The following is a 24,660-nucleotide window of genomic DNA, read 5'->3' as shown; positions in this document are numbered from 1 at the left end:
TTAGAGTAATTTTCGAAGCATTCTCATACATTGTCTCATAAACGGCTAAAATTGTAACGCAATCGCCAACAGCTTAATGTCACGTATTAATCGTATACAACGTCTGGGCCGCCTGTGATATAAAATGCGTCACCATACGAGAGTGTACAAAGGAAGTGTATAAATCATCTTGCATCTCACAAAATCAGCGATGATTCCGGCATTACTTGAGTGGCTATATGTACTCGTTAAAACAAAATTATTAGTTAGAATGCATAAAATCCATGTCAAAAAGGATCCATCGAAGCCATAGTCAAGTTCGCTACCGTCTGAAATAGTTTGCGTGATTCATGATAAAGTACTAGTGCTATTGAAAAAACAAACAGACTGGTCTATAGATAAGCTGAGTTGCAAAAACTTGTTTGAACTTCTTATCTTGGATTTATTTCAATTCTTTGCCTTCAAAGATTTAGTGGGAATGTATAAAATAAAAAAAAATAGTCGGAAATAATAACGATTACGCAATGATTAACAATGGAATAATTAAGTGAGATAAGTGTCAAAGTGACCTCACGGAAAATTCTCTCAACGGAACAGTTTTTACGGGCCGCCTATAATTTTTTACAGGCGAGTAGAATAAAGAACCTGCTTTTATTTGGTTATATTTATTTATTTAACTGTAATATAACAGACAGCATTTGACAAGTTCAAAGTTTACTAATATAAGCCTTATCACTTTAGGTCCGTAAATGGTTCAGCTTCCGAAGGTTAACTATTTTGTACAAAAAAAAATTTTTAAACAAAATTTAGTCCTGAGTAAAGTTTAAGAGATGCCCCACAAATTGTGTAAAGGGCATGTTAAAGAAACGTTTGGTACGTCCATACGAGTATGTTAAACATGTGCCAAATTTCAAGTCTCATGGCCGCCGCTGAAGGCCCTGTGGCCGAATTTTCAAGTTTTGCAAATTTAGAAGAGACTAAGGAAATCGAACCTTTTGATGTCATTTCCGAAAACAGTTAACCAAATAGGTTCTTTTGGTCAAATAAGAAAAAAATCGTTTTTTCGCTTCTGTCGGCCGATTCTCGATATTTTCGGATTTACGCTCTTAAAAAGTCCTTTAGTGTTGGTCTACCGCGAACGTTGTGTTCGTTGGTATGTGATTTCATCGCCCTAGAAAACAAGGAATCCGTGCTAACTTTTCACGACGGCAACTTCCGTAAAAACCCATGTACTGTACGCCATTCTCGTCCCCAGAGCCTCCGTTTCTTTTGGTCACGTGGGCGGAGAAACGGAGGGCTCTGGTAGCAGCCATTACCGGATGTCCGTAAATCACGGACATCCGGTAACGCATGCGTAATTTTGGCCTGCATATTTGCTCATGCTCAGAAACTAATCCTGAGGGAGGGGGGAGAGAGGAATAGAGAGTATTCTTCAGATGTAAACATATCGGAACGCTGACATGTGTTTTCACTTCGCTGAAGTTAGGTGATTTAGAGTTAAAAAGAGAGTAGAAAGCGGCCTTAAATGCCGTCGCCGCTTCAAACACGATTGCCAGCTTGTGTAATATTTTACCAACGGGTTTCGCGGTGCATTTTGTGGTGGACCGTCTAGAAAAATTCAGGAATCGATAGCTGTGTTCTTGTTGTTTCTTCTCTTCATATTCGATAAAAAGGAGAAGTTTAAAGAGGGAGGTGCAGTTGTGAAAGCTTTCAAGCAACGTAATCAGGATACGGCATGTATTACGTCTGTTGCGGATGCCACGACAAGACGCCATTTGCAATGCAACCCAACTCATTTAATGCGTACTTCATGTAAGCTACATAGAACTAGAACGCACATGTTTACTCCAAATATGGTAAGACAAACCATATACGTAACATCTCCCTTTCTTTAAAAAAGAAAAACTAATAAACAAATATCTGGCAAAAACTAGCCTAAAACAAACTTACACAAATCCACTTTGTTTCTGAAAGTGTTCTATGTCAAACTAAATCAGTTTATCCGAGCTTGCTAAAACAAACTTAAAGTGTTCAAAGTCTAGCCTTTGCTTAACGCTTCATGTCAAAATCTTTAAATCTTGAAGGGGGACGAACAGTCCGGGTTCTTGTCTTCTGAGGTGCTAACAATGGAACATTAGTCTCTTCAGCAACAGTTTCATTCAAGGAATCTTTGTCAGGCCTAGTAGGTATAGCAGGTAACTCAGGTACTCTAGGTATCTCCTTGTGATTTACTCCTGACTCATGTGAGCTAACCTTGGTGCTTTGCTTATCTGGTGTCGAGGATTCTGCTGCAGGTCTCAGAAACTGCCTGTTTCTTCGGAGGGTCTCACTGCCTGCTTGGACTACATATGACCTGTCTGACAGTTTCTCGACACAAGTAGCTGGTTTCCACGTTTGGTTCTTTCGCAGGGGTGCACTTCTGACTTCTTGTCCAATCTCTAATTCAGGTAACTGCTTCACATGACGGTCATGGTAGAACTTCGCCTTTTGCCTTTTCCGCTCTAATTTCTCTGTAGAATGTGCGCTTACTTTGGGACGGAGAAGGCTTGACGCTGTTGGTAAGAGAGTTCGTGTTCGGCGCGACATAAGCCTCTGGGCGGGGCTGTCACCTATACCTTCAGTAGGTGTGTTCCTGTAGTCTAGTAGCGATAGCCATGGATCTTTCCCATCTCGGTCCGCTTTCTTAAATAGCAGTTTAACTGTCTTCACTGAAGACTCTGCTTTCCCATTTGACTTTGGGTAGTGTGGTGATGATGTCACATGGTTAAATTCCCAGCTGAGTGAGAACTCGTGAAATTCTTGACTGCTGTACTGTGATCCGTTGTCTGAGACAACAGTGTCCGGGATTCCATGTCTACTGAATTGTTCTTTGAGTACTTGTATAACTGCACGTGAGGTGGTATCTTCAAGTTCACTAACTTCTACAAAATCTGAGTAATAGTCAACGACTGTGAGGTAATTCTTTCCACTAACAGTGAACAAATCTGTAGCCACTTTACTCCAAGGTCTGTCTGGAAGTTGATGAGACTGCATTGGCTGACTAGCATTCCTAGCCTGAAACTCGGCACAGACAGCACATCTCTCAACCAGGGCTTTGACTTCTGAATTCATTCCAGGCCAGAACACGATGTCTTTGGCCTTTCTTAGACATGATGCGACTCCTTGATGGCTTGAATGAATTCTTGAGAGCATCTCTGGCCTCATGGCTTTGGGGACAATCACTCTCTGACTCTTAAATAGAATACCATTGTGGAGTGAAATCTCTTCTCTGTAGTTCCAGTAGTCACGAACTTGTACTGGGCATTGCTCTCTTCTCTCAGGCCATCCTGTTAGAACAGTGGTCTTCAGGCTCTGTAAGACGAGGTCTTGTGCTGTGCACTTCTGCAGCTGAGTTAACCTTTCTGGAGCCACTTTGATGGAATCAAAGGGAGTAAGTGTTTCAAGTTCAAGAGCGAAAACTTGAAAGTTGTCTGTCATCTCCTTCTTGACAGCAAGCGAGGCTCGAGACAAGTGATCGGCAACATACATCTGTGCACCTGGCTTGTACTTAACCTCTAGGTTAAAGCGCTGTAGCCTCAACATCATTCTTTGTAGTCGACATGGAGCAGAGAGGATTGACTTCTGGAAAATGGACTGTAAGGGTTTGTGATCTGACTCAACCGTTATCTTTTTACGACCGGTGAGGTATTGACTGAACCTTTCGCAGGAGAAGACAATCGCTAAACACTCTTTCTCGATTTGAGCGTATTGCCTCTCAGTCTGTGATAGGGACCGTGAAGCAAAAGCAACTGGCTGGCCGTTTTGTAATAAAGCTGCTCCTAACCCGTATTCACTTGCATCACATTGCACTGTGACTTCTTCTTGAAGGTCATAATACTTGAGCACAGGGTGTTTGACTACAAGCTCTCGCACTTCCTGGAATGCTGTCTCATGATGCTGGGACCAGATGAACTTTGCATCCTTTGCTGTCATCTCTCTCAGTGGCTGGGCGACCTCTGATAACCTAGGGAGAAACTTTGCCAAGTAATTAACGAATCCTAAGAGACTCAGGAGTTCCTTCTTGGATGTAGGCCTCGGCATTTCCTGAACTGCCTTCACTTTCTCAGGATCTGGCTGTAACCCATCTTTGGTGATCAAGTGTCCCATGAATCTGACTTCAGACTTCTTGAGGTTCAACTTGCTGCTGTTTAGACGCAGATTGGCTTTTCGAGCTTGCTCTAGCAGACGAATCAAGTTCTCATCATGATTTCGATTTGCTTCTTCATCATTCTCTCCATAGCCCATGACCAATATGTCATCTCTTATCACTTCTACACCGGGAAGACTATCAAGCTTCTCATGCAATTTGCATTCAAACTCTTCTGGAGCCAGGTTGATACCAAAGGGTAGCCTCAAATACTTGTAACGCCCAAAGGGAGTCCAGAATGTTGTCTTGAGACTGCTGCTCTCATCTAATCCAACCTGGTAAAACCCATCTTCAGCATCTAAGGTACTAAACACTTTGGCATTGCTAAGCTTGGGCAACAACTCATCTAGAGTAGGCATTTGGTACTTTGGACGGATGACTGCCTTGTTAAGATCTTTAGGATCCAAACAAATCCTAATCTTATTTGGTGTTGCGACAACCACCATACTGCTAATCCAGTCGGTCGGTACTGTGACTTTCTCCACGATTCCTTTCCTTTCCAGATCATCAAGTTTGGCCTTGACCTTATCATGCAGGGGAACTGGCACTCGGCGCGGAGAATGCTGCACTGGTTTTACGCTGGGGTCTGTGATAATGGTTGTATCACCAATATGGCCTAACCCTTCAAAAACATCTTTGTACTGAACAAGAATCTGATCTCTGGTCAGGTTACTACTGCTTTTCAGGACATGAATGGACTCTTCAGGATCTATATCCACTTTGAGAAGTCCCAACTGCTCACAAGCCTCAGCCGATAAGAGGGGTTTGTTAGAACTCTCAACAACTTGGAATCTCAGGTCCAGACGCTTGCCCCTTCTCTCTGCTGTGAGTGTGGTCTCACCTACAGGCTTCATCAAGCTACCATCAAATAGCTTTAGCTGGGCATTGGACTTAGACAAGGGGGGATCACCATTCTGCAACAGCTGAACTAAATTTCTGTGACTGATCACATTACAAGTTGCACCAGTGTCCAACTGACATACTAGTTGCTCTTTGTACTGCTCTTCTATCACAAAGGTAATACTGGATGTCAACTGTTTACCACTACCATTAATTGCAGTAATTTCTTCTATCTTCAATAATGATTCCTCGGACTCGTAACCTTCTGCCACTTCAGCGACATGAACCTTCTCTTTGCCTGCCTGACACACTTTGGTGAAGTGGTTCATTCTTTTACAACTGCGACATTGTTGACCATAAGCTGGACATTCTGTCTGCTTGGCATGCTTCTTTTGTTGGCCACAATATTTACATTTCCATTTTTTGTCAGGTTTCTTTGGATTTGGTGGTTTCTTCGGATGAGAAGGCATCTTGTCTTGCATTGGTTAACGCTTCACATGAACTAAGTTCAGTTCCTCATTGTTTTGTTTCTCATCCTTTTGAATCGACTTTAGCTGCTTATTCGTTATTTCACTTGATTTACACATGTCAAGAGCTTTATCCAAAGACAAATCTTTCTCTCTGAGCAATCTAGCTTTTGTACCCTTATCTTGTATTCCAATAACTAGCCTGTCACGTATCATTTCTTCTGCAAGTGCTCCAAACTGACACGATGTTGCGAGTTTTCTTAATCTATTGACATAGCAATCAACAGTTTGTTCGGGTACTTGAATGCAAGAGTTAAAGACATACCTCTCATAGACGACATTTCTCTTTGGTAGGAAATAGTTTTCCAGCGCCTTCAATGCTGAAGTTATCGTCAGTACTTCGGTGCCAAAATTCAGATTCAGGAAAATTTGCAGACACTCCTTTCCCATAACAGAACGGAAGGTTGTTAATCGGATCGATTGACTCTTCTGATCCAAACCCGTTGCTACCTCATAATCTTGCCATTGTTGCTTAAAAAATTCCCAGTTGCTCGTGATATCTCCACGACAAACCATAGCGCTTGGTACTGGAAAATTTGAAGGAAAACTGAGGACTTGAGGCGGCGGAGTAGGCTGTGGAGCTTGCGGTGGAGCTGGTGGTGGAGGATCTTGTTCGGTGTCTGACATCGTTTCGCTGGGTTTCAACGCACGTGGTCGATGTTGAAATTCGCTGTACGTACCGTAAATCAAGGAATTGTCGCTTCGTTTCGCTTCAGTAACTGCTTTGACTGAATATCAACCAGAAGACGTAATCTTGAGCGCTGCAGCTCGCCATAAGATCAACAATCCCACTTCTGACACCATGTTACGGATGCCACGACAAGACGCCATTTGCAATGCAACCCAACTCATTTAATGCGTACTTCATGTAAGCTACATAGAACTAGAACGCACATGTTTACTCCAAATATGGTAAGACAAACCATATACGTAACAACGTCTATCGATGACACGGTAAAATTTGTTTATGGACACACGGAAGCGTTTGTGGAAATCAGCCGTGGAAATTGCATCACTGACCAGAGGATTTAATTATAAGCCGTGCTGATAGATGAAGGGAAAATTTTTTTAATAGTAAGAACTATTTACTTCCTGGTTATTTACATAGGTTTGTAAGCTGCAGCAGAATAAAAATCTGTTGAACTCAGGAAAGTTTTGTTGTATTGGAGTTTTGCTCATGTTTCCTCGCAAGGAATGTAATAAAGGTGCTCACTTTCATATGATCTTTCATGTCCTCATTTTTTCAAGTAACCCCATTCTGTTCTATTTTTTTTTTTTTACAAAAAAGGGTCTTACACAATCAACAGATCATTAAACTGTCAAATTAAATCAATCGATCAACTTTTATTGTGCATTATTTACAGAATTAATTTACATCAGTATTATAATTAAATAAATATGAAAAGAGAAATCTATTTTGCATATGGCTATGGAAAGAATAAAAAAAATATGTGTGTGGTAACCAGGGTATAGGGTAGCAATTGGCCTTTTGAAGTGGTTACTGCCTTGTTAAGAAAAACGCCAAGAAAAAAATAAAAGTCCTATGCCAGTTGTTATCGAGTGGTTATATATGTGTGCTGGGGGCTTCTATAATGGCTCTGCAGCAATTTTAATTAGCTTATCTGGAACATCTAATGATGATTTTTGTACATTCAGGCTTAAGAAAAGCCTGTAGACATTACAAAACTAGATATAGGGCTATTCCACCATTTTGTCCCCCATCCCCCACTGCTTTTGTCGATGTAATTGTTTTTGTTCATTTTATACCTTTCAACCAGCTTATATAAAGCTTAATCTTTTGGGTGCTTTCAACAACAACAACAACACCAATTTATTTCAGTATTCCCATATGAGTACATGGTGTTACCAAAAATATAATACAGCTAAAATGATGTAACTATAACATTGGTATCTGGCATTGGTATACATGTAGAGGTTCCTGATGTGAAGAGAGTGATTCATATTGGTGTGCCTCAATGTACATTAAGGAAGATTTTTTTTAGGAAACTGCATGAACAAAATGAATGGGAAACAATGCAATGTCATTGCTCTTTTACAATTCATGTTACTTCATGGTAATAAGGCTCTTCAGCCTGTTATACAACCATGTGCAACAACAAATCTCAATGTATACTTTCTACATCTTGTGGTTGATCAGAACATCAGCCACATAGCTTTACTATCAACAATGGTTCTTTCTCCATCTCCTTTTTTTTCAGTATTATTTATTGAACTGGAAGAGCAACATTCCTATTTGAATTATCCATAAATGGTCATCCTTTGAGGAATTTATGTAGCACTATTATGGTCTGAAAGTTAACAAAGAATAGTAAATAATGGTAGGAAATAAATTATCTTTCAAAGGCTAACAAAAAGATTATGACATTTTTCTTATGGGGATATTAATGTAACTCTGTACACCTTTAATGTTTGATTTGTTTTTAGTAGAGATAATTCCCACATTACATTTGGAAACCCACTAGTCCTGATGATTCGTTATCAGTTATACATGTATAAATAATTGTCTCTTGTATTTGTTCACAGTTATTTGCATGGATGATAAATTATTGTTATTTACTGATTAATGTTATTGTGACGGAATAAAGTTTTGCTAGTTGCAGTTGCTTCCTAAATTAAGCGGGGAGAGAGGAAAGGGCCTCAAATTTCAGCTATGGTTATTTTCCTTTACACATCATTTCCACAAGTAAATTATAAAAAAAATAATAATAAATTCGGGTGAAGGCTCTAAAGCAAACTAAACTCTTGCCTGACCACAAAAGGTTTGTTCGTGTTTTTTGGGGGGAGACTATAGGGGAGGTCTCAATAATAAAGAGAGGGGAGCTAAAAAAAAAAGATATTATATATATCTATAACAGCGGAAGCTTCTTAACAGATAGTAAAAGATACATACATAACAATATGTGGAAGAAACAAACCAAACTTCATGTTCAAACCATTTGCTACATCATCCAGGTACGTAGCAGAGTATTATAACACGGACCTTTGACTCATTTTGCAATTTAATATCAATACATTTTGGACTGCTAGAATCTGATCTCCTTGATCTTTCAGAGAGAAAAAAACACACTCACCTTCGCATTTCCAGTGCCACATTTGCTTAGCAAGAGTGATATTTCTTCGTCTTTTCACCTGGCTCTAAGTTTCCTTTTGAGCTTTTCATAAAGGAAGACGAACGTTTCTTAAAACCCACTGCCGATTCGAAGTTAATTTTATGATTTCTTGGGGTATGGTCAGCGACAAAGTAACTGTTGTATTAGCTGGTTGATTCTCAGAGTTTTAAACGTTTCTTCCCGCCTTCTCCGCTGCTACAACAATGGACGATGATTACGATCGTGAATGACATCGTTGCAGGCGACGTACTCCTTTGGTTACGTGGAAACTTTAACGATTTCTTCGGATCGATCGGGAAAGGTCGCCATTTGTTTTTTCGTAAAGCGCGCCTGTGTCAACTGAGCGAAGGTGCCGCCATCCGGGCCGGAAGTAAAATGGAATGCGTAGAGCTTTGTAATTTTCATTTCTGCTGCGCATTCATTTTTTGTCAGCCAATGAAAAAATTCGAATTTTTGGGTGCGTCCAGAGACGCATGCAGGGGTGACGCATGCGCGTTAGAGACCGGACGGCGATTTGTGACTGAACGAGGAAAAAAAAACGGAGCCGAAATTCAAACCCAGGCCTCACTGCCTGGGTAATAAAGACGTTTGATCGTAATATCAGTCTCAATGCGTTTACGTAATTTCAATGTGTTGTTCTATAGAAAAGGCTTTAACAGAAAAAGAGACTCTAGCTTTCCATATTTTGCGACTCCGTTTGAACTGGCCTCTTTGGAGCATTCTTTGTTTCTTTAGGGAATCGCGAACTGATGCCGCCTCGGGCAATCGTGGTGTTGAAGGAAACATGAGAGGCGCACCATTGGCTACCGAGCTCCAGTTCACAACACGATGAAAAGGGTTTGCAAAAATTAATGAGCTAGTTACTTCTAACCATATCTTTGTTAACTAATAGAGAAGAAAATGTTACTGAACTATTTAGTGGTTGTTTAATGCTTAAAGACCACATGCTGAATGGTATACAGGAAGTGAGTTAACCGCTTTCTCACTAACCGAAAGTGTCCTGTGACAGAGCCTCCCAACAAAAATGAAGTTATCTCTATAACGGCTCATCGTAAGCTAATTTTAAGTTATCTCGTAGGAGGCCCCAACACATGGAAGGTTGAGCCGCGAAAGTATTTGTTATCTCTGAAGGGAGGTTTGGAAACACCAAAAGATTATTTTACTTGTAGACGACTGCTGGTAATCTTCTCAAATTATCCCAGAATCCTGATATCTTTTCGAGAAATTCGGAGGTATTTCCACTTAGTCCCAACACGGTTATGAACAAGTGTTTGATCTCAAAAGACTTTCCTAAACTGGCGAAAACACATCAGCTAATTAGGAGAAAAGTGTTCTCTGACAAAATGCAATAAAGTAAGCTTAATGGAGACGAATTTTGCTTGAAACATGAAAGCCTTCGTACAGTGCGATGCAAGAGAGAGAGCTCAAGATGAGGGTGCGCATCTGTGTTCTGCCATTCGCGCATAACCACGATTCCTTGCGCCTCTGATCTTACCGCTAACACAATTCCTTGCGTTTCGCAAAAACGTGTTCAAGGCCCCTACAATGTGACCTTTTCCCGATTAGAGAGCTGCCTCGTTCGTTCACTTCAGGCTCACTCACTGCGGAGCAATTGGCTCTTTGCTAGGAAGACTTTGGGAGTCTTGAAACTTTCCTTCCGTGAACTTTTATCCCACAGAATGTAAACAGATGTACGCTTAGTTAGGGAAACAAAAGCCAGTAAATGAGGTATCGCCCTGTATAAAATCACAAAACAAACTACATCTGCAGGGATCATTGTAAGAAAGGAGTAACAGCTGCGAAGGAGACTAGCTAAAATTAGACCTGAGTGAATAAACCAAGCAAATACTCCTATTGGGCGCTATTGTTCACCACTTTTAAATTTTCTCCAGCGTGCCAGTTCAAAAATCTCATTGAGTTATTTTCAACTCAGTTCTTTAGATGAAAGGCGTGAAAGTCAAATGCAAAATATATATATAATACAGCTATAATATTATCAATTTCAGCATTGAGATTTCCGATTTACAATGCACTTACACGTGTGTAATGGACCGAGCAAAATGATCGGTATGATTTGGAATGTTACTATATTGCCCGGGTCGGGGATTTAGGTGATGATTATTATGTAGCGCGCAAAACGGTTGGATGAAAGCGTAAAGTAAAAGGTTTCGTGTATATCAGTGTGATATAGAGGTAGAATTAACTAAATCACAGTAGCTGTAAATTGATATCAAGGTGGCATTTCTTAGAATTTTTTTGTATTGATACAGGGGCGGGGGAGAACACTCTGCGACGCCTGGCACTTTTTTTGTGTTTGGATCATCCAACAAAAAGTGACGTCACATCCGGTAAAAAAGCGGGCTGAGCGGCAAAATCAAATTTGAATGCGACATAATCGTTCTCCCTGTAAGTAAAACAGCAATATTTCGCAATCGGCGGGATATTTCTAACGTGTTATTTGGCCATGATAAACAAAATTACAGAACAATTATTTATTCAAAAAGACGCTGTTTTGAAGGCGTATGTTTTTACGAAATGTCGTTTCTTCGTAGCTGAATTCCACAGGAGTCATCGTTTACGTGGAAATAATGAATTCTAGGTAAGTTGCACTCAATTCAAATATCCTATTCTCTTAGGTAGGCATTACACTGAGAGAAAAGCGCAATGTCAGTTTTCTACCCGTGGGAGAACCTATTTAACAGAAGCCCATTTTTTGAAATTTACCATTGACAAACACTGGAGAGTAATGGAGAGCTGTTAATCGTATCACACTGTAAAGATCCACACACACAACGGGGCGGAACTTTCTTGCCAATCGACATTAACTCAAATTCTTGTTCTTGCTTGTGACTCAAACTGGCATTATAAATTCTTTTAAAAGTTTTTTAATGGAGAGCTGTTAATCGTATCACACTGTAAAGATCCACACACACAACGGGGCGGAACTTTCTTGCCAATCGACATTAACTCAAATTCTTGTTCTTGCTTGTGACTCAAACTGGCATTATAAATTCTGTTACGATTTGTTAAGAACCTTAAACGAGATATCTTAACGTTTCCCTTGGTAATCCCTCAATAACGGTAAACGCTTCCTTTAACATGTACATAAGCAGGCCGTGAACCCCTTAAATATAAACAAGAGGATATTTTTATGGGCGATTCAGTAATCGGGGCATGTAGTGTTTTTTTTTTTTCAGTTATGATGTAATTTCTTTTTCTTTTTCAACAGTGTTAAATGTAAGTGACACTATAAAGTTTCAATACACCCCCCCCCCTCCACCCCGATCCTGTGAGGTCAAGCATGCACCTTAAATTGCTTCGATTCCTTTCAATTGCCTTGTTTACAGACCAAGTTCCCTATCTTTTAATCCCTAACTATCAAATGTCTTTGCAACTTATTTTGAAAGGTTAGACATTTTGCCCTATTTTCAGTCTGCTTTCTCTATATAAGCTTACATCAAGACATTTCAGTTCCAGGGAATGAGAGAACCCTAGCAATTCTGACAATTCTCTCTCATAGAGTTCAATTATTTTGATTCATCACGCTTTCAATGTGCGATCTTAACAAACTGTTTGCAAACAGTAATGAAATATCATGCCCCAACACCCAGCCATAAAAGGAAGTCTGGGAACAGGTAATAGCAACAATGACACTACCAGGCTGGTGAATGTTACAAGCTATTATGAACTCATGTCTGACAATGATGAGTGACCATGAAACATGGTGCGGTGAAACTGAACAACCAGACTGTGACTGACATTGCTAGTGTTAGTGTAGTGAAAGTGATTGCTAGCTAGTAGTGTCTGTGAACTTGGACCAGACCAGAAAAGAAAAGGTTCCATACTAGAAGTTGACTGAGAGTAACAAGTTTGTACTCAAAAACTGAAGAAGCTGCCTGATCAGACAGTCTTAAAGGCAGCTTCATCGCAACTTGTCAAGAGTTCCTGGATTGTGTATGTGGGAGGACTCCATGTAATGACATATATCGGGAAGCTCTGCTCAAAAGTTTTCAGGCTTCAGATATAACTATTAAAGGGTAAGGGATTTCTGATAATTTGAATTCAGGTGTATAATGAAAGGGTACGGAAATCTTTCTTTTAGGGATTTCCCTTCTTCTAGTTCTAAAATGTTGTTGATAATCTCTCATTTACTCTCATGAGCCAGAATGAGGGGATTCTGATATATTGTTCAAAAAGATATTTTAAAACTACTTTCTAAGGGTTTAGAAAAGGGATACAGTATTAAGGGGTTGGACCTTGAGGTGGAGCTTTCCCATTTAAAACTATGTAGAATACCTCCCCCCCCCCCCCCCCCCCCGCCTCTCCTTGTGTAACAAGGATGTTCAAATTGTTTTCTGGAAAAAAGCAAAAAACAAAACAGTGCCAATTTAAGAGATTGTGTGATTATGAATGTAAGTTCCCATTTGTGTTTTGAATTAAAATGGGCCTAACGTTATCCACAACAGTATAAAATAACCATACTTTGTAGCTTCAGAGAGAGACTCAATTTGATAATGAAAACAACTTTTATTTTTGCCCTTTCCTTTGTACCCTGTGATATTTTTAGGGAAATTCTCAACATGTCTCTGCCCAAAGAAAATAAAAAATATAAATGAAAATCACTTTTTTTTTATCTTGAAAATGATCTCTGAGACAAAAACGTTCTTTTTATGACTAGTTATTATCTTACAATGTGTTGTGAAGAAACTGCTTATAGGAAAATATAAATGTTCAACAAAAAAAATGAACAGAAAAAAACAACAACAAACTTTTGCAGAGGAGCTCCTATATTCTTCAACTTACATGTAGGGTAATAGAATCTGTTTTTACACTTTCACACCAAAGAAAACACCACAGAAATGAGAATTACTGTTTTTGTGTCTGAGCTGCATATTTTTTGAGTGGAAACATTTCCCATAAAATTTCTACATTATATTCGTGCCAGTACAGGTACGACAACATACCAAATATATTTTTGAGAGAGGAGTACTTATAAAATTAATACAAACTGGTGTAGTTTAATTTTCCATTTAATTTTGGTAAACCTCTTACAGAATGCAACTTTTGGTTAGGTTGCACTTCACTGTCAAGGAAGAAATCACACCAAGGTGGCTTTGCATCTTAATTATGATTTCCGTTATCAGTAAAAAAATTCACACTTGGACAGGTCTCTTGATCATAAGGGTATTTGCTCATTTACCACCTATAAAAAACAAGATATAATGTATCATTTTTACCTGTGCTGTAAATTTTTCAATTGAAATCAGTTTGTTTTCACTTTAAGAGTGGTTTTTAAAAAGGATCACAAGCACACCACCCACCCCTCAGTCCCTATTCCTACCCTACAACAGTACAGCCAGGATCCCATATCAACCCCCCAACATAAGTGATAACTTACCATAATACTCCTATACTACAATACAATCTTTGTACAGACAGACCTAGATTCAAACATCAGATCTCTGACTTTTTGGTCCACTTCATCTCCCCTAGGCCATGAAAACAACCATTGCAAATGTCCTTATATTTGTTGGTCTAATTTATTGTTGCTCTCAGATTCCCCCTTCCCCTTTGATGAAATTAAATTGGTTTAAAATAATAAACTGGTTTAAACAAATTAAAGCAGAGGTAGAAATTGAGCCATAAAATTACTATAATTTTAGTATGAGGATATTGAAATATAACTATACTATTAATATCCATATGTTCTATTGTAAAGACAGTGTAACTACTCAAATTGACCTTCATTGTCAGAGACAAAAACCTAAAAACATCTAAACACAGGTCAGTGAGCATATTGCCAGTTTTGCTTTTGCCAACAACCATTCTGCCTCAAAAATATAGAAGATAATGACAATAATAACAGAACCAATGTCTGTCAATTCAATAACTACACCAAATTGCCCTCCAAATTCCTTTTGACACCTTACAGTAAAATTTTGCCAACAGCATAAATTCAACTCAATGCTTTAAAGTGCTTCTATCCTTAAATTTTTACCCCTTGAGTCAGAATTTTCAGGTGTATCACATAGAATTCCACAAAAGATTAAAAATGCTGTTTACCTTTTGCAAATATCTGCATCAGTTCCAAAGATATGTAGGTTTGAAAACTAGAAATATGCAAATGAGGTGACTGATGTTGTCATACACTTGACCCAATATTACATCAGGTTGGTAGGCTTATAGTTAGAACTACAGGAAACACACCTATGGCTATAAAAATTATATACAGCCTGTATTTTCCCATGGCAACTTGCTCTTTTCCAGTCCCCTCTAACCTGATTTCACTAATTCAGTGATTTTCAGCTTGAAAAACGTTAAACGAGGCTATGACTTTGACCTTGCATGTTAATATGCTTCCTAGATCATGCTGATGAGGCACTATTAGCAAATATCAAAATGGAAAGCCAAAGGTGGCCAGAAAAGCCTATAATCATCAGGGAAGGTCGAAACCCAGTATGTTGCCATGGAAAGAAAACTGTTATGCTCATATTATGGAGGACATCCACAAATTTCATCATAATAGCACTTTAAAGCACTGTCCCCAGGAGCCCATGGTCCCTTGTATCTGGGATGGATGATCTAAACGGTAGGTGGGAGACTCCCAAAATATTGAGGAGAGTTGCTAGAATGATTGTATAATTATCTCTTTGCAGGAACTCATTAGACACTAACACTACTAACATGACTGAGTTTGGACAATATATATTTTGTTTTTTGGATACATGTATACTGTTACTGGTCATACAAGAGGTACCTTGCTACTGAGTTAAGTCTTAATGTGTGTATTTTAAAGGAGAAGGTCACTCCAAAAAACATAAATTTTATGTCAACGCTAATGAAAACCTTACACTGAGGTTAGCCACTCACAGAAGTTTCAGTGTCTGAAGTGCAGGTTTTCCTTATGAAGTTCGCCTCCAAAGAAGCACCCAGGCCAAGTTTTCATGACATCATTCTGTCTGACAGATTTTGTCCTGATGGCTTGCGACAAGCCTTTTGACTACCACTCTGGGTTATGTCTGCTCTTGAGACATATTATTTTGAGCTAAACATGCTCTAAACTCCAAAATAATAGCGTTGAAGATAGTGAAGAGGATAATCGCTTGGAAAAAAAATAGATTTTGCTGACCTTGTGACAGATGCCAAGTCAGTTGTATGTTCTTCTCCTTCCCACCAATTTCAAGTTGGACGGAATGAAGTCACATAAACACAGCCTCAGGCTACCAAGACAGTTGCAAAATGGTGGCCTCCGAAGTCGCTTCTTAATTTCGAGATGAATTTCTTAAGGATAGCAGGCACTTCAAAGGCTGAACCTTTGGTGAGTGGAAATGCTGAATATTCACTTGCTATAAGTGAAGACAAAAAGAGTAAGCTTTTTGGAGTGAGCTTCTCCTTTAAACTGAAAACATGTGAGCTAAATGCAACAAAATGTATATTAAACTTGGGCCAGTTCAGTATGATTTATTACAAGGTTTAAATCAGCCACAAAAAAATTGTTAGCAACTGATATTACTTTGTGAAGGCTTCTGGAAGGGTTATACTTTTATAAAGCACCTGGCAGCAAGTACTATTTTGGTTTACTAAAGAAAGACTCTTGTTACTGCTTAAGGAAACTGTGTTTGGTACAGTAGGTGTCAAAATATTATGGCTTTGATGACATGATAATAGAGATATCAGCCTTGGTAATTTCAGGGATAGTGGATAAGCAATCTCCAAATAATAGAGTTATGGGACTTCACTATCAAAGTGATGCCTGATGGTTATTATAAATTGTGTATATTACTCCTAAAATGTACGATCCAGAATTTTGTTTTGTGGGTAATAGCTCAAATTCATTTTCACCTCTGTGAGGTACAAATATTCTTAAAACAACCAACACTGACAATTTTAAATTACAATGGAACTCTGTTAATCCGGTTGCTGGGCCACAAAAATCTGACCACATTAACAGTGTGGTTAAAGGGGATCTTTAAATAAGAAAATGACCGACTATCTGAGCCTTTGTTCAAGCCAGAATCAAGTGGCTGTAATAACAAGGTGGCTATGTGAATGGGGTGGTCAGAAAGCAGGGTTCCACTGTAGTGATGAACATATAAGATGATCCTCTCAAACACTTACCCATAAAGATTTTGGAAAGTATAGTTTGTATAATCAGTTAGACAACACACAACTTGGGCCCAGAGCTGATTAGAGATATTCCATTTTATATCCACACCCCCTTCCCCCAGCCGCACTCACTAAATAAGTCAATATTCACCACCTAACAGAAAAGATAAAAGTGCAGAAATAACTCTTTCATAGCCCCGTCTAAAGCTCGTGTCAACAGAGGAAGAGGAGTGTGGAAATAAAATAGAATGGCCCTACTAGGGACCATTTATATGGTCTTGGGTACCCAAGACAACCCTTCTCCTGAGTTACCCTGGCCAAGCTAACTTTTCATTTATTTCTTTGAAAATTCAACCAACTGTTTACATTTAGGATCGTGAACCTGTCTCGCCTGCGAGACAACAGGGGTGGGTGAGTTGTCTAGCCTTGGCTCATGTCACGCCTTGGCACCCTGACAGGCAGGACAACTTTTCTTTATATAAACACTTTGGCTTGGCTAACCAGGACAACTCTTCGCATGGCGAGTGTCACATGATGCCTAGATTTAGAATTTAAAGCAGAAATATCAATTTACAAAGAAGAGAAAATTAACTCAGCAAAACCCAGTGTGATTGAATGACTGAGGGAAACTCAAACAAAGAGGGATATTGCCCATTTGATTATTCAATAAGGGTTTTGAATAGTCATGCAGGGTCAAATTCAGCCAAATGCATGGGGAAATAAATGGCAAACAATCACTTTAAGATCACACCAAGCTAGAATTCTCAGCCCACCCACAATGGAGCAATCACAACTGAGCTTTGTGAATTATTTGATGCATGCATATGAGACAGCCATTTTTCATTCTTTCTTTACAAGATGGAAGGTAGATGCCATTTAAACATTGATCAAATATTGAACAAAGGTCCCGTTGCTACAGAGTTACATTGTATCCCCACCAGATTAACAGAAGATGAGGTGTTGTAAACAGATCTTTGGAAGAACTAAAAAAGCTGTGAAAACAATCACCAGCAGCCTGTGTTCCCACAGCATCTCTTGTTGAGTCAATTTGATATATAGAACATATCTTTAAAATCTCAAAATAGTCGAATTAACTAATTATAACTACCAAAATCTGCGATTCTCCCTACACTATTTATTAACAGAATAAAAATTCGATAACCTATTTACCACCATGGTAGCTGACACAGTTGCCCTAAACATAACTTTTGACGGCCTTTTGTTTATGGTCTTATCAATAATGATGAAAAAGTAGCTTCTTCTAAACAACATTACCCAATTCAAGACTAGAGTACAAAACCCATACCCTATTTAAGACCAAAGTGGCCAAAATCCATACTTTATTTATGACCAAAACGGCTGAAAAATCATACCCTTTGAGGCACACATACCTATATAGTGCATATAAGGGAGTAACCCCCGCCCCCGGGTCACAGCAGAAGTGGGTACCTGTCAAAAGCAGGGGTAAAGTTAAGAGGTAAGGATATACCATACCATTGGGAGCTAACCCTAAACAGGCCAACCCCCTCTTTTTGAACTGCCCAACGAAGTTGATCCCCAGGCCAGTATTGCAATTCAGACAATACAGAGGAATGTACAATTAACCATTGGATGACTGAAGGAAGTTAGTTCTACTCATCTGGACTGCTTCACCCTTTGTTGATCTTTTCTGGGAAATCTGATATCCCTAAAACACGCATTTACAATGAACTCTAGCTCTCAATATAGATTATTTCTTATAGAGAAAACAAGTATTCAACAAGAGATACGGAAATAGGATACTAACCTTGCGTATACGATTTTCCACCACACACTCGTGGATACAGAGCTTCAACTGTGTTCACTTTTAGAAAAAAACGGCTTCTGTTAAACATGTTCCCGTAGTGCACAGTGCAAACTATGGCCAGCAATACTTCATCCAGGTTGTTGTTAACATTATAGGCTATTGCACTTAGTGTTATAACCGAATCACGAACAATAAGAACCAAAAGTCGGAACAACACCAGTTTTGCAAATGTGTAAAATCCGCCATTCGATGACAGAACGCTCTCCGTTATTTTCCTTCAAAACAATACTAAACTATACTGGTTTGCCGAAAGTTTTGCTTAAAAAGTCGAAGAAATGTGCCTGCAACATCTTTCTATCCTCAGTATGAAAGGACACGAACCTGATGGTTTTCAAATAGAGGAAAATCTTCCCCAATCGAAACGCCATTTTTTCGCTTTGTGAAACGAGCTGCGCGGCACAGTTTAAACCGGATGTGACGTCACTTTTTGGTGGATGATCCAGATACGCGAATTTCAGGAGTGTTCTGCCCCGCCCCTAGCAATGCCCCTAGCTAGGCGGGGCAGAAGACTCCTGAAATTTTCGTATAGGCATCAGCCAACAAAAAATGACGTCACATCCGGTTTAAACTGCGCTTCGCGGCTCGTTTCACAAAGCGAGAAAATGGCGTTTCGATTACTTACGATTTCCCTCTATTTGTAAACCATCAGTTTCGTTTCATTTTATATTGAGGATGGAAAGATGTTGCAGACACATTACTTCGACTTTTTAAGCAAAAATTTCGGGAAAAGAGAAAAGTTTATTATTGTTTTGAAGCAAAATAACGGAGAGCCTTTGGTCATCGTCGGGCGAATTTTACACATTTGAAAAACTGGTGTTGTTCCGACTTTTGGTTCTTGTTGTTCGTGATTTAGTGATAACAATAAGTGCAATAGCCTATAATGTTAACAACAACCTGGATGAAGTATTGCTGGCCATAGTTTGCACTGTGTACTATGGGAACATAATTAACAGAAGCCGTTTAGCTCCGAAAGTCGCTGTCACCAGAGCTTTTGTTGCTCTTGGCTCACGTGTATTGGTAGAAGAGACAAGCTGGATCGCATGCTGAAGGTCAGTACCCCACATTCCCACATCTCTCATTGAAGATTGTTGTTTTCAGTAAGATACAGTACATATATATTGGTACTTTGGGGTCATCAGTCTCTTTCTCTGGTGAGTGCTTTTAAAACGCCCAGTAAAAACTTGATTTACGGCATGGAAGCTTATGTCTCGCTGGATCGAAATTCGAGCAAGATTTTTAAGTGCTAGTCCTCTTTAAAAGTAATTAAATCAATTATTCAAATCCAGGCCATCAGGGGGAATCTGCCATTGAAGCTGCCCTAAGTTAAGGTCCTGTTTAAGGACCTTCCCCTTTGAAAATCGTGGGGGTGTTCTTTGAGGCAACACAGGTCCCATTTATATGGTCTCGGGTACCCGAGATAACCCTCCTCCTGAGCCAACTTTATCAAGTGTTTGTATGTGAAAATGTAGCCCCTGTAGGCCAAGTAGAAGTTGACCCTGCATGATTTTTTTTGACCCTCGTGATTATTCGTAACTCTTATTAAATAATCAAATGTGCAACTATCCCTCTTTGTTTAAGTTTCCCTCAGTCATTTGATCACAGTGGGTTTTGCTGAGTTAATTTTCTGTTCTTTGATACAAATTGCTGCTTTAAATCTTAAATCTAGACATTACGTGACACTCGCCATGCTGAGAGTTGTTCCAGTTAGGCGAGCCAAAGTGTTTACGTATACTCAAAGAAAAGTTGTCGGTTACTTTACCTGCTAACGCAAGTCAACTCGCTCACCTGAATTGTCTCGCCCCCAAGTCTGGTTCGTGATCCTCGTGTAAACAGTTGGTTAAATTTTGCAAAGAAATAAGTGAAAAGTTAGGTCCGCCAGGGTAACTCGGGGAAAGGGTTGTCTCTGGCACACAAGAGCCATTCTATTTTATTTCCATTTTCCCTCTTCCTCTTCCAACTGATTATGCGAAATGTACTGTCCAAAATCTTTATGGGGACTGGTGTTTGAGAGTGTCATCTTTATCACTACTGTGGAATGTACCTCACCTTACAGCCACCCCCGTTAACACAGCCACCTCGTTATTATGGCCACTCTATTCTGGCTCAAACAAAAGCTCAGTCAGTCATTTTCTTATTTATTAATTATACAGTCAGATTTTTGTGGCCTGTTGGTGACCAGATTAACAGAATTCTGGCACATTGTAGGAGTAATTTATACAATGTGTAGTTCCAGAAAATATCCATACCTCCCCTACGGAGGGGAATTTTTCTGAGTTTCCCCCCCCCCCCACCCCTCTGGAAATTCCTATTGAGCTTCATACATTTCTTTAAATTTTTTGGTCTTATAGACCCCCCCCCCCCACCCCCCAGGAAATTCCAATCCCTTCTGTGGGGGGAGTATGGATATTTTCTGGAACTGAACAATTTACATGTACAGTAAGCAACAGGCATCATTTTGATAGTGAAGTCCCATGCATACATGTAACTCTTGATTATTTTGAGATTTTATCTTTATTATGTCATCAATGCAATAATACTTTGATTCCTGCTCCAGCGGGAGGAGGGGGGGGGAAACTCTTCTCTATGTGCTATATATAGCTATGTGCAGCCCCAAAGGGTATGGTTATTCAGCCGTTTTGGTCGTAAATACTCTAGGGTATGGCTTTTGTCCTCTAGTCTTTAATTTGTTATGTGTTTTAGGATAAGCTGCCTCAATTTTCATCATTATCGATAAGACCATCAACAAAAGTCCTTCAAAACTTATGTTTAGGGCAACTGTAGCAGTCGCAACAGTCATAAATGGGGTAGGGAAAATCGCAGATTATGTTCATAAATAGGTTAAAGGTTCAACTTTTGTGAAGAGGGTGGCACTGACCCCCATCCAATTTTTCTGGGATGTACCAAACACATTTTCTTAGCAGTTACTATAGTCTTGCTTTATTAAATCAAAATAGTACTTGCTGCTAGGTACTTTATAAAAGTATAACCCCTCCAGAAGCCTTCACAAAGTACATGTAATATCAGGTGCTAACAATAATTTTTTTTGCAGCTGATTAAAATTAAGTATTAAATTGTACTGAACTGGTGCGGATTTAATATACATTATATTTTGTCACACTTACGTAGTTCACACTTATTTTAAGACTACTCAGCAGCAACTAGTACCTCTTGTATGACCATGCAGTAACAGTATATTCCAAGAAAAAAAAATACATTTATATGTATTACTATCCTGCCTGGAAGAGTGTGTAGAGACAGCACACAGTGCAGTGCCCTACTGTATGTCTTTTGTTAGGTATAATAATCTTAAATTTAGAAGACTTGTATTGATCTTTTAGAATTCACATAAAAGTTGATATCTTGACAACTTTCCTTTAGCTGTGTCACTTCATGATAAATTAGCAGTTTGGTATGTTGTAGCATAGAACTTTAATTAAGTTATCGCACTGGTATCACAGAGGTCATGGGTTGGAATCCAGTTCACACCTAATTTTTTTTCAGGCTATAATTTCACCTTTGCTTAAATCATCCAGTCCCCCAGGAAAGTTATGAAATTTATTGTCCAAGTAAACTACTGAACCATGGCTCCAGTGGGGACAGTGCTATTACGATGCAATTTGCAGATGTGCTACATAATATGAGCTTGACAGTTTTGTTACCATGGCAACAGACTGCATTTCAGACCTTCCCTGATATTCTAGGCTTTTCTGGCCACCTTTGGAGTTCCATTTTGATATTTGCCAATGGTGCTTCATCTGCATGATTCAGCAAGCCTATTAAATAGTAAGGTCGAAGTCATGGCCTTGATTAATGTTTTTCAAGCTGAAAATCACTGCATTATTGAAATTGGGTTAGAGGGGACTGGAAAAGATTGAGTTGCCAATTGGGAACATATTTTTTATAGCCATATTAATGTGTTGCCTGTAGAATTATAACTGGCTACCAAGTTTCAATGATCTCTGCTGTATGATATGGTCTGCACTTGATGTAATATTGGGTTTGGTGTATGACATCATCAGTCCTCTCATTTGCATATATTTTACACATTTTAAACTTAGATATGTCCAGAACTAATGCAGATATTTGCAAAGGTAAACAGTGCTTTTTGTAATCTATAGTGGAATTCTATTTGATACTCCTAAAAATTCTGAATCAAGGGGTAAAAATTTGATGATAGTAGCATGCCAAATCATTGAGTGGAATTTATGCTGCTGACATTTACATGTACTGTAAGGTGTTGAAGAGAATTTTGGAGGGGAATTTGGTGTGTTTATTGAATTGCCAGAGGTTGGTTGGTTGGTTTTGTTATTGCTTTGTCATTATATTCCATGTATTTTTTTTTGAAAGCAGAGTGGTTGGTAGCAAAAGCAAAACTGGCAATATTCTCACTTACCTGTGTTTCTAAAGTCATGTTTTTAGGTTTTTGTGGTTAATCTATTAGTAGCTGCATTGTCTTAAATTACAAGAGAGAAGATGTGATATTAATTATGTAAGTTATACTTTGGTATCGTTCGTACCAAAATTATTGTAATTTTCTGGTTCAATACATGTTTGCCTCTGCATTAATTTGATTAAACTACTTGTAAGATCCAAGTGTAACATTTTTTCTATTATTCGTTCTTGTGTAATTTGTTTTTCCTTTGCGTACGCAAATTAGTTTATACTTCTTTTCGTCCTTTTGTTTAGTCTTTTTTTTGCATCAATTTAGGTGTTTATTCCTTTCTGTCAGTTTTCGCGCCCTCGTTAGCGTTTCTTTGCTGTTTCATCTTCATTAGCGCCTTTCTAAGTTTCTATAGTTTTATTTTCCGCATGTCCTAGCGTATTTTCCATATCGTAGCTTTGCAGTACAGTTTTGGGGCAGTTCATTTTGGTCTGCGCTTAGCGCAGTTCTATTTAGCTTTCGTGCTAGTCTCTTCGCGTTATTCGCAGTCTGTTTCACAACAGTTTTCTCTGGCCGAAACAATTTTGAACCCACGCTGTTTGTGTCCATGCTATTTGCATCTACGCCGTTCGTATGCACACTCTTTGTACCACGCTGTTTTGATTTGTGGAGTTGTTTATTAAAGGCCAAGAGAGTTTTTTACGCTTATTGCAGTTTAACTACTGTAGTTTATTTTTTAATCGCATTTAATTCGGTCAAAAGGGAGGTGGGAATCTAAGAGTAATAGTAAACTAGACCAACAAATATACGGAAATCTGCCACCATTGCTTTTGTGGCTGGGTGGAGATGAATCTAAGTCAGACCAAAATTGGAAAAAAAATTACTGATTTAATGTGATTATGGAAATGTTGGAGGGTTGAAATGGGATCCTGGCTATGGGACAGTAGGAATCAGGACTGAGGGGGTGGGTGCTTGTGAATTTTAGAACCTCTCTGAAAGTGAAAACAAACTGTAGGTTTGAAAAGTTTAAAGCGGAAGTAAAAATTATACTTTAATATATCTTGTTTGTTAAGGTGGTAAATGAGCAAATATCCACTTACAGTGAGTCATTGAAACAATGACATAATTTATATTTGTCTTTTATTAGGTGGTTACTTCCTGGCATATGCACCCCACACAGGCATACAATGCTATGATTTAGATGATGCAACCTGCTTTCCCATGTTTAACATACATGTAAGAGTGTCAGTGGACCAGGGCACAAGTGTGATTTCTCTACTGATAATGAGAATTATAATAAAGATGCAAAGCCACTCTGATGTGATTAATTTAATTATTCCATAACAGTTAAGTGAACCAGTTAAACCAAAGGTTGCACTCTGTAAGATCAGGTGTACAAAAATTAAATAGAAAATTTCACTACGTCAATTTTATTAATTAAGTAAACTTCTCTGCAAAATATATTTGGTATGTTGTTGTACTGGTAAGAATATATTTTGGAAATTTTTTATGGGAAATATTTCCATTTAAAAATGTAGCTCAGATGCCACAACTGTAATTCTCGTTTCTGTGGTGTTTTCTTTTGTGGTAAATTGTGAAAACAAAATAATTATGTTGACCTACAAGTAAGTTAAAAAAATATACAAGTAGTAGCTCTTCTGAAA

At 38.8% G+C, this 24,660-nt stretch overlaps 2 long non-coding RNA genes across 4 annotated transcripts; one reads left to right on the top strand and one right to left on the bottom strand.

Annotated features, from left to right (window-relative positions):
- Nucleotides 1-13,432: 13,432 nt before the first annotated feature.
- Nucleotides 13,433-19,042, bottom strand: LOC149097304 (uncharacterized). 3 transcript variants are annotated; one of them, XR_016204102.1, is made up of 3 exons: nucleotides 18,556-19,042; nucleotides 15,793-17,307; nucleotides 13,433-14,773 (listed from the first exon to the last, which is right to left on the bottom strand). It is a non-coding gene; the product is annotated as an uncharacterized LOC149097304 (long non-coding RNA). The 3 variants fall into 3 exon arrangements; XR_016204103.1 differs by having other exon boundaries at nucleotides 15,793-16,009; nucleotides 18,556-18,884; XR_016204104.1 differs by lacking the exon at nucleotides 15,793-17,307 and having other exon boundaries at nucleotides 18,556-18,884.
- A 105-nt stretch (nucleotides 19,043-19,147) lies between these two features.
- Nucleotides 19,148-24,309, top strand: LOC149097303 (uncharacterized). The gene is made up of 2 exons (XR_016204105.1): nucleotides 19,148-19,664; nucleotides 24,144-24,309. It is a non-coding gene; the product is annotated as an uncharacterized LOC149097303 (long non-coding RNA).
- Nucleotides 24,310-24,660: the final 351 nt, after the last annotated feature.

This window comes from Orbicella faveolata, unplaced genomic scaffold, assembly GCF_042242905.1.
Source record: "Orbicella faveolata isolate gen_17 unplaced genomic scaffold, um_ofav_v1 contig_47, whole genome shotgun sequence".
Taxonomy (NCBI): domain Eukaryota; kingdom Metazoa; phylum Cnidaria; class Anthozoa; order Scleractinia; family Merulinidae; genus Orbicella; species Orbicella faveolata.
The sequence above is the reverse complement of the archived record's forward strand: the minus strand, read 5'-3'. Positions and strand labels throughout refer to the sequence as shown.